Source organism: Vespula vulgaris, chromosome 17, assembly GCF_905475345.1.
Source record: "Vespula vulgaris chromosome 17, iyVesVulg1.1, whole genome shotgun sequence".
In the NCBI taxonomy this organism is placed as follows: Eukaryota; Metazoa; Arthropoda; class Insecta; order Hymenoptera; family Vespidae; genus Vespula; species Vespula vulgaris.
The window spans coordinates 218,706-231,578 of NC_066602.1; the positions used below are offsets into that span (position 1 = coordinate 218,706).

At 33.3% G+C, this 12,873-nt stretch overlaps 3 long non-coding RNA genes across 11 annotated transcripts in view; 1 reads left to right on the top strand and 2 right to left on the bottom strand.

The window, feature by feature from the left end:
• Window positions 1-12,873, bottom strand: part of LOC127070082 (uncharacterized) — a 61,915-nt gene that overhangs the window by 4,135 nt on the left and 44,907 nt on the right. The window lies entirely within an intron of this gene.
• Window positions 558-6,933, top strand: LOC127070080 (uncharacterized). Of its 2 annotated transcripts, XR_007783971.1 has the most exons (5): window positions 563-732; window positions 869-1,179; window positions 1,519-1,688; window positions 1,768-1,957; window positions 6,763-6,933. It is a non-coding gene; the product is annotated as an uncharacterized LOC127070080 (long non-coding RNA). The 2 variants fall into 2 exon arrangements; XR_007783970.1 differs by lacking the exon at window positions 6,763-6,933 and having other exon boundaries at window positions 558-732; window positions 1,768-5,544.
• Window positions 6,961-8,912, bottom strand: LOC127070077 (uncharacterized). 2 transcript variants are annotated; one of them, XR_007783966.1, is made up of 4 exons: window positions 8,685-8,912; window positions 8,208-8,442; window positions 7,915-8,097; window positions 6,961-7,835 (listed from the first exon to the last, which is right to left on the bottom strand). It is a non-coding gene; the product is annotated as an uncharacterized LOC127070077 (long non-coding RNA). The 2 variants fall into 2 exon arrangements; XR_007783965.1 differs by having other exon boundaries at window positions 8,208-8,346; window positions 8,685-8,877.

Consider the following 12,873-nt stretch of genomic DNA (forward strand, 5'->3'; position numbering starts at 1 on the left):
GTTGATAATCATTGATAATACAATATCACCGATCGATAATGGGTAATTGAATGTGTGCTCTCCATGCATGAGATATATGGATATGTATTGTTTTTTCACTTTTCAAAGTTCGCGCTGTAACATAGTGCATCATGTCCCTGACGATGAGCTGTAACAGAAAACTAAAAATTTCAAAGGCCGATTGATACTTCTCACCCTGATTACTTCGCCGGTTATACCATTTTTGTTAAGAATAAAAGAGAACGGAAAAAAATATTGTTTGCATAAATATCACTTTTGGCCGACGTTTGACAGATGGCAATTAAATATGTGTATAATAACGTTTACAAGCTATTTTAATTATGAGAAAATGATAAAAAAATTAATTCCTTTTCATTTAGTATTAACTCTTGGTAGGGCGCTCCTAATTAATCGAAGCAAAAGCGTTTCGTACATTTAGTAATTGTACTATATGGATTATTTCATATGGTAGTTAATTAGAGAGGGCCGCGGTATGTCTGGATAAATGGGATTGGTCAACAAATCCGTTTTCCCCCACTCATATCCCTTTTGGCTCTTTCGACCGCGGAATAGGAAGTTATCGTTATACATAGCGTAAAGAGCATTCAAATGAATTGCGCGAAATGAAAAATAAATAGAACTAATTGTTATCTTTGAATCCATATACTTTTGCACTGTCTAATAAAGAAAGAGAGACGCTTGTTAACTAGAACAATGAAAAGAGAACAGAAGGTAATGTCACGAAACAAATTTTCAAGTAATATTACTTGCTCGAAATTACACTTCTTATTAAACATTTTTAACGATAAGAACGGGAAGAATATTAATAGCCGATTATCGAAATTCTTTAGTTAATTTCTAATTCTAGATTGTAAGGAACAGTGGGTGTGAAAAAAAGAAAAGACCAGAATCAAGAAAATGAAAATAATTTGTCCAGTATATGAGAATATCATTCGAAAATTGAAAATTGAAACAAAAATTGAATTCCTTTGGAACCATGACATTTCGGTTCTTTATTTCGCGTAATATGTGGTATTGATTGATCCGTGTAGAACATAATAACCCCATCCACCAAGCCCCTTCTCGGAAATTAGCTGGGTGTTCGGATGTGACGATTTCGGGAAGAGTCTCGCCTTCGAAGGTCATCCTTTCAATAATTTTTGAACGAGTAATGTGCAAGTAAGTGCTAAATAATCGCCCAGAGGAAACTTACAAGCAATCCAAACGGTACAATTTCTTCATTCTCACTAGTCTTTTGTTCCTTATCGATGTTGTTATTAATCGGTAATCGTTAGTATGTAACTTATTATAAAATTTCATTACAATATTACGGAAATGAAACAGATTTTCGTGATCAATACCATCTTAATTATTATTTTGTTGCTTCTCGGTGAAGAAATTTTATATCGCTTAAAAGGGCGTAACCCGATTTACCTTTGATGACTGCACAATTTAAATGAACAATTGAGCGTCTGTCATGACTCTCGACTAATCTACGAATTGCAAACTCTTCCACAGATACGGAAGAGGAAACGGAGGCCAAAGCAGTTCCAATAGTCTTGAATCGTTGGGAAGGAGCAGAATCGACTGTTATCTGAATTGTAATTACTTCCAATGAAGATAAGAGGTTATTGCTAGAGCATTACCAGAGAAACCATCAGCTTCAATATTGAATTTTAATACACGAGGTACTAGGAGAACAGATATAAGTAACTTGTCAAGTATCTTATCCAATTTTCTTTATTAATGTCATCTTTTATTATATAGCGCATCATAAAAGCAGAAGAGTTGTTCAAGAAGCAGTTGGAAGTTCTAACCAAAGAAGGAACATCGTGCTTTTGCACTTGTGTACAAATGGAATACCTAGGAGAAGGAAAAAGAAGAAAAAACATTTGTTTTTTTCCGAAGAAGTTTTGAAAGACCAACATGGAACTGTTTTATAAAGTTTGGAACGGTGGTACGAGGAAATGAGAGGGATTTAGCTTTTTCAAAAGAACCACTCGTGAGCGGCTTTAGCCGGAGAGTATAGGCGATTATGCTTAGAAGGATTTGTAGAAGGGTCGTCCGAAGCTCCACGCGGGGCAAGGGTCAAAGGGGAATTAAAATGAAACTGAGGGAGGTATACAAAACAATTTAACATGCAGGGACGATGAGAAGGTTCATCTTTTTTGAAAGTAACAACGTTAATAGGGGAATACTTTTAAGCTATATGGGAAATGGAAAGTCCATATTCACGTCATCGTTATTCCATCGATTTAAATTAAGTAATCGTTGGATATAATTAGGAAAGGAGAAATGCTGAATTCTATCTTTCAAATTGTCTGTCGTAATATTCACGACATGTAGTTGAAAAATATTCGTAATATTTAATTAGCATTTTTCATAAATATTGAAATTTGGACGAAGTAATTTGGTGGGTAGCGCGAATTACCTGTTGTTAATACTTACTCCCGTACTTACTTAGCCAAGTACCTTCGTTTTAAACCCAGCGTTATTATCTCTCTCTGCGTGTGCTCTGGTGCGCGCCTATCTGCGCCAGTTCGAGGGGTCGGGATTGAGTGCCCGGTCTTGTGTGCGTGTATGCTACAACTCCTGTCTTTTCTTGATAATAAAGAAAATATGTTTTCATTTGTTTTCCTATCATCATGTCAAGCAGATAATTGGAGATTAGCTCTATAGTTCAATTGTCTATTTAGATTCATTGGTTGGTAACACTGTTACTTATTTTGCAGAGCATTGGACTATTTTTTTAGGAACCAATTGATTTGTAACATATTATATGAAATATTCGATAACTGGAGGTATAATGGGATTATTGTTTTGCATTCTCCAATAGGGAGTAAATTTCTAGGAAAATGTAACCGTTCATAGAGAAGAATCAAATCAGTCGTGTTAGATGGATCTGCAAAAGAATTAACCAGGTAATTAAATGATACTGCTAAATAGATAATTCAGTTATACCGCTAATCTTATTATCGAATTCTCTGCCTGGTTTGATGAGAGGAAAAACTAATGAAAAGATACCTTTCTTGTTTTGAAAATAAGAGAGGAGATGTACGTCAAGCAGACACGCTCACTTGAACTCGCTCACGTAAATGCGCACGTTCACGAGGAGAGGTAATAAGTCGTTTAATATGATGGTGCTGGACGATAGGTTGGAGAAAAGGCGTACGTGCAGATCGTTAAGTCCCGATCAATACCCGGTATTAGAGGAATTTGTAGACATGGGGGATCATATGTTTTTGCAAAAGAATCATAATTTTGTTCATTATAATTTTCTACGATGTCTATGATAAATGTTGAATCAATTCTCTTTCCACATTATCATCCCTCGCATTATGTATGAGATCTCTCCGTTTTTTTGTTGAATGTCATCACTATCACTCTTATCGTTTTCTTGCCCGAATAATATTAATTTTTTCTAACGTATCTGTATAAATATCTATCTGGAATTCCTCTTCGGTATTACTTATGACACCAAACTCACTATTGTTTGGATATTTTGCCATTCTCCTAATGAAAAAAAAGTAAGTAATTGTAGTCTCAAATTGTATGTTACGAAATCGAGAAACGATATATACCAAAAGAATATTACGTTTCTGATTTTCTGGCTTATTAGTCTTGGGAACTATCTATTTCACTAAAAGTTTCAATACGAAGCGAGTTCAGCTTCGAAAATATCTCCTCAGTTTTATGATTACTTGTTTACTCCATCAAATATCACTGCATCGTACGAGGCGTACTCGTGTACCATTGCGGACAAGTCCTTGTCACTTTATTTAAGCGGTTTAGAGAAGCCCTCAGACCGTTATGAACATACTTCTTTTCTGTAAGACTGAGTGATATTCTTTTTATATGACTTGGTATTTTGACCATTCCTTGACTAACTAAGTGAATGGTTCTCTCGGAGGGGAAATACGGGAAAGAGAAGAAGGTAATATTAGGAAAGCATAAATGTGACGAAAGATTTTCTCCGAGTACATGTTTTTATTATCGTGCAATAACGAAAATGAATTCTTCGATAACTTGATCAATATGTATTTTTTTGCAAGGAAGGAAAGTAATATATGGAGAAAATGTTTTCCAGGAATATGGAAGTAGATATAACTTCCGACGAAAACATTTTTTTACAAAAGAAGATTTTACAATAAGAATTATATTGTGGCAGAATAAGCTCGATTTGATTCTTGAATTTATTGTATCCTTTGAAAGGGAGTAAAATTTGTTTATTCAGTCGTCATTAAGCAAATCCTAAAGAGATCCAGAAAGGATAGGCTTAGAGTAGTATATCAGCAATTAATCAATTACGATAATGAATTCTATGTCATCTATATCGTCTTAAACAACATACACTCGATAAGATAAAACATACTCGAATTTTTTGTTTCTCTCAATTTATTGTTTTGTTGATTGCTTTTATGCAATCCTTTATGACGGAATTGTTAATAGAGGGTCGTAAAACCATTTTCGATAGACCTTCGTTACAATTCTATATGATAACCTCAGAAAAATGTGCGTAATTAATTGTTCCTCTGCCTGATGTGTTCATGAACGCAATCTTGATTGTTCTTTTCACGCGGCAGACGGGTTCTATACATATACATATATATATATATATATATATATATATATATATACAAATACATACATTCATATCTATATATATGTATATATACATATATATCTTACTGTATACTAAAATCTAATACATTTGTATACCTGTTTATTCACACATTTGTCTACATGTTGCTAAAGTATTTATATCTATCTGAACATCTCTAAGCATATACATGAAAGTAAAATTAAAGAGAAACTTGAAAAATAAGTTGAAATAATAAAAGAGATGTCATTAAGATTGAAGCAATGAGATATCTATGGGGAAAGTGAATCAACTGATACGGATTCCATACTTTCATATATCTGCGCAAGAGAGATAAATGTGAACACGACGGTTGATAAATGTTTACTTTTCCTTTAATTTAAAAAAAAATGTTATTTAACTTATTATTTACGAGAAAGTCAAAAAATCCATTTGTAAATAATTCTATGGAAATAATATTTAAAAAAAAAAACGTAAATAAGTAAGTGAAAAAAAATTGAAATTAAAAGAAATAATATTAAAGAAAAGAGCAACCAAATATGTATTCGGGGAGTGTTGAAGATAAAAAAATATTTAAGAAATGGGACGCTTTTATATAATATTAACTAATAAGATTTTCACCTGAGTTACGAATTGAATTTGGTCCGATACTCTGCCCTTACTTTTTCCCGAACTAATTGATTACAGAAAGAGTTTATGACAAACTAAGTCAAAGTAAGCACAAAATGGTGTACTAGAATTGCTTTAAAACTTATCATGGATATCGTAGAAAATTATAGAATAGGATTTTGATTTCTTTTCGAGAAATTTGTCCCTCGATGTATATAAATTCATATAAATCAAATACCACTGTATAATATGATGTAATATATACTACGTTCGCGCGACGAAATGTCGCCGTGTATATAAGGAAAAATCATTTAATAAATGGAAATATCACTTTAGCACTTTATATCATTTCTACCTTTTTTATTCCTTGATAGTAAATCATCATTATTCTTTACCGGATTTCAATTCATTCAAAACATTTGCGGTAGTTGAAGACAACTGCATAGCAGAGTGTGACACATAACCGTCGCCTTTTATTTCACTTTATGCAAACTTTTATATTTCCTCCGTCGATTCGATCTTGCGAAACAATTACTAGGTGACAAGGAACAATTATCACAATTATCCACGAAAAGTATACTCGTTTATATAGAAGTATGTAAAATCAGTCGTGGTACACCGTTCTGCACGAGACTTGAACGGGTAATTAAGTGCTATAACTAAATAGATAATTGAATTACACTGCTAATCGTGTTATCGATTTGTCTGCGTGGTTTGATAAGAGGAAAACTAATGAAAAAATACCTGTTTTGTTTTCAAAATAAAGCAGAGGAACGCAGACACGGCCACTCATTCACGCCCACATGAACTGGCGCACGTAATCCCGCTAGTATATGGATTAATAATAATAAATCGTTTAATATGACGGTGCTTGACTATATGTATGAGAGAAGGTATTACCTACATGCAGGTCGTTAAATACCGATCAATACCCGTTAACAAGAGAAATCTCTGTACCTAGCAAATTATTTCGTTTAAATTCCTATATCATCGAAAAACGTATATTAAATATTATGAATATTTTTGAAGACCGTGTGATTATTTTGGCAAACAGTTTGGAACAACATGGAACTCAACATTTCTTCTGTTTTTAATTATAGTGAATGATTATTTAAATTGAGCGAACAATAATGACAGAGTGATCTAAACGTGGATTTCATATTTCATGTATAGTTTAAATCTATTCTGATTTTAAAGTATTTCGGATATATTTTTAGTATTTGATACTATTATATCATATACAAACGGTGAATGTTTTAATCGTCGCAGCAGCTTTAATTCTTTTCCAATATAAACCTCCCTCCGTTCCATTTCGATTCTCCTTTGAACAAGGTCCCGCTTGCAACATCGGACGGCCCTTCGACAAATCTTTCTGAACACAATCGATTGCATCCTCTAGCTAAAACCCACTTCGATCCTTTGAGAACGGGATTTTCCGTCTCTTCATATTACCATTCGAATGAAACATTCGAAAACAGCGCCATATTAATCTCGTGATTGCTCGTTGTCACTGCCACTATAAATTTTTTCGTCTTCTTTCTGCTTTATTTCAGTCACATAATGAACAGGATATGGATCTTTACGGATAAATTAAAGACAAGAACGACTTTTCGAAACGGAACATTTGGCCTTTAAATCTAACACGTTGCTTTACAGTCTCTCCGGGAAGCATTAAAAAGTTCGGGAGAAGTTGATAATCTTAGATAGTACGATATTGAGTGATTAGAAAAAGAAATAAGTAAGTAAACGGGTTGAAGGCTCAAATTGTATATTTCGACATCACGAAACAGTATACACCAAAATAATATAACACTTTTGATTTTATCACTTATTATTTCTGGGATTTTTCTGAAAATATAATATCAGTAAACAAAGGAATATGCCGAAGGATTTTCTCGGCATATGACAGAAGATTTTACAATAAGCATTACTTACAATAAGCATAACTTACGAAAGAAGAAACAAGACAAATTTCGTTTATGAAATTATGATTAATTTCATAGCAATTACTTTCGATAATTACAATAATCATAACTATTGTAATTATTTTTACAAAAAATTTTCTTAAAATAATTAATTATATTATAATAAAAGAATATGCAGTTATATAGCTATAATTATATACCCAATACATAATTATTTATATAATTTAAATTAAAAAAAATAGTGTTTTACTTGTTTATTTGAATTAAGAATGGGACGAATTATGGTCAATTTCATTAGAAGGTTACAAGATTTGAAATAATTTTTCACGTACATAGAGGACATGAGTATATAACTACATAACTACAGGAGAGGGGAAATTTGTCATCCCCTAGCTAGGAAGCATGGTTATATAAGGGGACGACATGATATTAATTTCGCCAGGGAACGTCATTCCTTCGGTGGTTTTCGAACCAGTAATACGCAAGTGAGTGCCACACGGGAAATAGTCGCAAGTGGATATATCTCATAAGTCCGAAAGAATACCTTTATAAGCAATTAAAACGGGAGAAACAGTTTCATCGTTCTCACTCGACATCTTTTAACTAACAGGTATTTAGTAATAGTGTTCTTTCTTCGCGTTCGTTTTCTTCGTTCTCGAATTCCTTCTTGAATCCCTCTTCCGCTTTCACAATCCAATGCGCTATATTATAAAAGATAAAATTCATGTAGAAAATTGTATAAGATATGTGACAAATTACTTATATCTGATCTTTTCATACCTCGTTTATTAAAATCCAATATTCAAATTGATGGTTGCTATAGTAATCCGTTAGCAATGGCGTCACGGTGTTTCCATACACCGGACAATTCGATGCTTTTCTCGCCAATTTGGGTTTATATCACATGAATGATTTGAAATTGATTCATTTTCAAATAGAAATACTTTGTCGACTTCATAAAATCTATGTGAAAATTTAATAAATTATTGTAAAATATACTTATGATAGAGATTAAATATTTCAAATTACATTTCAGAATAAAAAATTTATACCTTGTCTCTAAAACATCTTACCTTTCGGTAAACAGAGCATTTGTACTATCGATGTAGAACTCATGTTCGGAAGAGCAGGAAGTACCCATGTAAATATGTTGAATTTCGGATTACGGATATTTCATTACCGCGTTGACCGTAGCTGAATTTCGTTTATATTCTATGGAATTAAATTTAAATGTAAGTCAATAGGACTACTTTGCAATACTTCGAGGCTATTGGAACAGCTTTCACCCTAGTTTCGTCTATTATACCTCTGAAATAATTTGAAATTCCTAGATAAGTTAAGCCTCATGATAGGCATTGAACTGCTCATCCAATTGTGTAGGTAACAAAGATTAACCTAATTACGCGCCTTTAAGAAATATAAAATACCTTCACCGAAAAGCAACAAATAATAATAATGTTGGTATTGATCACGACAATCAGTTTCATTTCGATAAAATATAATTGAAATTTTATAATAAATCACATATTAATGACCACTGATAAATTTACCTTATATTGATAACATAAACAAAAGACTAGTGAGAACGAAGAAATTGTTTCCACCGCCTGAACCGCTCGTAAAACTACACTTTGGAACGTATGACACATAAGCCACGCGAATATTTATTGTACGGCACTGGCTCACATATTATCAGTTCGGCCACCACCGAAGGAATGACGTAAAGCTTTATCGCCCTGCTCTGATAGACGGTATTCATCCCCCGCTCTTCGCTATGGTTCGTTAGCATAGCGTCAAAGAGCACGCCCTCTGCAAAGGGTTGTTACGCTTCAAATCGATTAATCAATATTTCCTGTTATATGTTCGAAAGAAGAGAAAAGGTCATAAACTGTGAGGAAATGAATTTCTCTATTGATCTCTATTAACTGGGATGTATCGTTATCTTTCCTCTTTTATGCTCTTCTTTCGTTCCCTTTTCGCCTTACGTTTACTAATTTAATAAGAAATTAGAAATTAATTAAAGAATTTTGAAAACAGGTACATATTTTTCTTCCAGTTCTTGTCGTTAAAAATATTCATCAATGAGAATTAAATTAAATTTGCGTTATATCATATTCTTCTGTTTTACGTATTTCATTCCAATGTGCTTTACGCCAGTCAATTAAAATATGCAATTCCGCGGCCGAGTTTCGGCATTTCACGTCTGAAACAACCGAAAAGTATATAAATGGGGAGGAAATGAATATCCCGATAAATCCCTTTTAATTCGACATATTGTTATGATTTCTTTTTAACTATCATATGAAAGAATCCACATTGCATGACCGAATATTGTGACGATTGCTTCTGCTCCATTTTATTGATCTTTCACTACCATACATTGAAGAAATGAAATTAATCCTTTTATTAGTATTCTCTCATGATAAAAATATCTTGTGAGTCGTCATTATACATATTTTTGATTCCTATCTGACAAAATCGGCCAAATATTTTGTTTATGTAAACAATATTTTCATCGATCATAATAAAAATAAGATCGTGGGTAAATTGATCAGTATGAGAGGTATCTGTGTTTTCATTATGAGCCTTAAAGGTAGTACCTTCCTAGGAACAAATACATTTGTAAGAAAATAGTTTCGAAGAAGCCTTCGTCGAGCATTTCGAAACAGATTCTTCATCTGTCATGGAATATCAAGCATTTAGCTTGCTAAGTTGTCGCGTGTTATCATCGAAAGCGTTGTGCATTCACATTTACAGGGTTTTGTTACATTTCTTCGATAGTAACTTCACGCTTTATATTATAGCTCGCATTTAGAGAAAGGAAGAAAAGAAAACACATGTCCATATATCTTATGCGCTAACCCTCAATTACATAGTATCGATCGGCGGAATTCTACCATCTAAAGTTATCAACGATTTCCAAAACATTTTTAATGCTTTTTAGCGATACTAGGAATCAACGTTCTGGGTTTGAGAGGAAAGCGTTTCCTTTTCAAACATCGTCCTCGTCTTTTCGTGATGCATAGTATTGTGTTCCATCCCGTCTTCATTACGTGATCGAGATTAACCAGTATGAGGAGGAGGAAGAAGATGAAACGTTTATATTGGCGGCGACGACGAACCTTGCGAGATTAATATCGGCGCTGTTTTACAAAGCTTTATTCGAATGGTGGTACGAGGAGACGGAATATATTTTATTGAAAGGGTCCAAAGATAAGCGGCTTTAGCTACGGGACATAGTCGAGTGTGGTGGGAGAGATTTATTGAAGGGCTGTTCGCCGTACCAAACCGCATCTGAATTAAAGTGGAATTGAAATGATACTCAGACAGGTTTATCTTTGAAAACGATTAAATCTGCTTGTACGATCGAAAAATTCTCCGTTTTGCGGGGTAGTAGTGTTAGCCTGGCAACACATGTAAATTTTGCGTCAAATATTCAGTGCACGTTCACCTCACCGTGTTATCGTTAAAACGTCAATTTAAATAATTAATCAACGTAATTAAAAAGAGACGAAGCGTTTGGTTCAATGTTTCTACATTGTTTGTCGGAATACTCACGACATTTGCTTAAAAACAATATATAATGACCGTTTTTCAGAAATATAGGTATTTGGACGAATTAATTTACTACGTAGCGCAAATACCTTTCGATTGGGTTTTAATGAAAAAGCATGTATACATTACGTTCTTCCAAACGTTTCGTCAAGTACCTTCATGGTAATCGATTTTTTATTACCCCACTTCATGTAGCAATGCTCTTGAGTTCGCTCATGCGCGCTAGTTCATGTGGGCGGGATTACGTGTGCGGTTCTGTGGCCGTGCATGCTTATATCTCCTTTCTCATTTTGATAAGAAGAAAGGTATTTCTTCATTTGTTTCCGTCTCATTAAAAAAAGTTCGATAACAATAATAGCAGTGTATTTTAGTTACCTATTTATATGTATTATTTAATTTGCAGATCGATGTATCACGACTAATTTTCAAAGGATCGAGTACGTTTTCCTACAAATTTATTCCAGACTGGACAATTTCAAAGAAATATCCAATTATACTTCGAGGAATCAAATATTTCGTATATTACGCTCCAAACTATTTAGTTCCTCCAGAAATATTATCTTTTTCGATCTTTTCATTTCTCATTACGTATAAGCGAGTGTAGAAACGAGTTCGTTATATTTCTAGTAATATAATATGACAAATGTATTTAGCATTCTTCTAATATTTACTCGAATGATTAAATATTTGTATAAGTGTACATATCATAAACATTTGCATATTGTGGCCATTCCTCAAACGTAGTATAGATCTATTATATTGTTTTCTTACTATCGTCGTTCGATCAAATGGTCGACATCGTTCAAAGTAAAAATGATAAATGTTGTAAGAAGACAGCTCTTCTTTCAGATACTCTTTTCTTTTAAATACAATTTTGGAAGTCTCCTTTTTTTGATAATGTCCACGCATAAGGTTCTGCTTGAAAAGTAGATAAAGTAAAGTCGATGCTTACAAAAGAAACTAAGCAGGAGGGAGAGATGAGGTATAGAAAAAGACCGATAAGCGGAACCGAATGGAAAAAGGAAAGATAAAACCAAAAGGAAATTTCCCCTTTGAGATCGTATTTATATAACAAAGGAGTCGTAGAGACAATACATTCGGAAACTACAAATGTCATCTTACTAGAAATATAATAAAATTGTCGCCATGCTCGGTTATGCGTAATAGAAATAAACAATTCTCAAATAAAGATTGAGTAATAAAATATCTTCCAAGCAATTGATTGGTTTGGAACATAATATACGAAATATTAGATAACTGGAGGGATTATTGGATCATTGTTTCCACTTCTTCAACAGGGAGCTAATATCAAGGAAAATGTACTCGTTCGAACGGAATAATTAAATCAGTTTCGCGCCCATAGCTATGAAAAGATGTAGCCGAGTGATTAAATGATGTATTTAAATAGATAATTGCGTTATACAATGTTCACATCCAATTGTCCGATTCCGTCATTGGTTTGATAAGGGAAAGACAAATGAAAAAACACCTTTCATGTTTTCAAAATCAGACACGAGAGGTACGCTCACAGGACAGCGTCACCCATTCCCGTCCACCTGAACTGGCCCATCCAAGCGTGCCGAATCACGGATGGAGAGGAATAATACCGAATCGATTAAAACGAACGTACTTGATACGTAGGGAAGACCGTAATACGCAGATGCATTTTGTTCAAATCCCTATCAAAACGTACTAACAAGAGAATCCTGACTACGTAGCAAATTACATCGTTCTTTTTACAATATTACACTAATGCGTAAATTAAATATTATGCATATTTCTTAAGCACGCGATGTGAATATTATGACAAATAATTAAGAAGGTTTATTCAACATATCTTCTATTTTTAATTTAAAGGAATGATTACTTAATTTAATTTCATGGTATAACGATGTCAAGGTAAATATGGGACAAATCGGTAAATCCTTTAATCATCCCTACAGGTTTAATAATTTTGAAATTTTAATCATTTATACCTACCTTGATTTCATTTCTATTTTCCAGCGCTCATTCTTCAATCCATGATTAAACCTTCCATTCTCATAATCGTATCTATTCTCGATGTCATTTTCTGTTTTTTGCTTATTATTTTTATTTTTCCCGATAGGTCTCGATGATCCATTTAACTTCGTTCTCACGATACACCGTGTTAGAAATTTTCCAATTTATATCGGAATTTACAAA